At 44.2% G+C, this 959-nt stretch overlaps 1 non-coding gene across 1 annotated transcript; it reads left to right on the forward strand.

Moving 5' to 3' along the window:
- Positions 1-270: 270 nt before the first annotated feature.
- On the forward strand, positions 271-345 carry Trnas-cga (transfer RNA serine (anticodon CGA)). The gene has a single exon. It is a non-coding gene; the product is annotated as a tRNA-Ser (tRNA).
- Positions 346-959: the final 614 nt, after the last annotated feature.

Here is a 959-nt window from a genome sequence, read left to right on the forward strand (position 1 = left end):
AACATATTTCCAGAATGAGATTTTCACTCTGCAGCGGAGTGTGCGCTGATATGAAACTTCTGGCAGGTTAAAACTGTGTGCCGGACCGAGACGAACGCGGAACCTTTGCCTTTCGCGGGCAAGTGCTTTACCAACTGAGCTACCCAAGCACGACTCACGGCCCGTCCTCACAGCTTTACTTCTGCGTTCGCAGAAGAACTTCTGTAAAGTTTGGAAGGTAGGAGGCGAGGTACTGGCAGAAGTAAAGCTGTGAGGACGGGACGTGAGTCGTGCTTGGGTAGCTCAGTTGGTAGAGCACTTGCCCGCGAAAGGCAAAGGCCCCGAGTTCGAGTCTCGGTCCGGCATACAGTTACTTGCCAGGAAGTTTCAAAAACATATTTGCTTATTTGAATTTCATTGCACCTTGCTATGACCGAGAATAACGTATCATTTTATACGTAAAATGTGCAGCTCTATTCAAACCTTTAATAAAATATTAGGGTTGCTATTTAAAGAAATTATTTTATCCTGCATATCATCTTGACAATCACATTAAAGGTCACGCCCATTAGTAGCAACGGGTGACCCTCTTTGCCACCTATAACTTTAATTAGAAACATTTTTCTGTATCTCATCTCTATCCAAAGTTATTCCCCAATAAAGATTAAAATGGTCCCCCTAGTATATAAGGAAAAATTTTGCAGCTTGTTTTCTTTCAGGAATCACATTTGAATGCCGATTTGTGAAAAGATGGTGTTCTCGCTAGTGTAAGATGGAGAAACATCTGCCAGCACGTCGGAATTCGACAGCGGTAGGAACGTAACCTGTTGGGACTGTGCTTTATCTTTCCGCAGCGCTCTTACTCGTGTTGGTGAGGATACTAGAGCTGCCATTCAGAAGGGCCATCATCACCACAATGTGCAAGGCACGACGGACGGGTTAATGATTATTCTGAAATATCGGAGCACAAGCTACAAATC

This window comes from Schistocerca nitens, chromosome 1 (assembly GCF_023898315.1).
Source record: "Schistocerca nitens isolate TAMUIC-IGC-003100 chromosome 1, iqSchNite1.1, whole genome shotgun sequence".
NCBI classification, from domain to species: Eukaryota; Metazoa; Arthropoda; class Insecta; order Orthoptera; family Acrididae; genus Schistocerca; species Schistocerca nitens.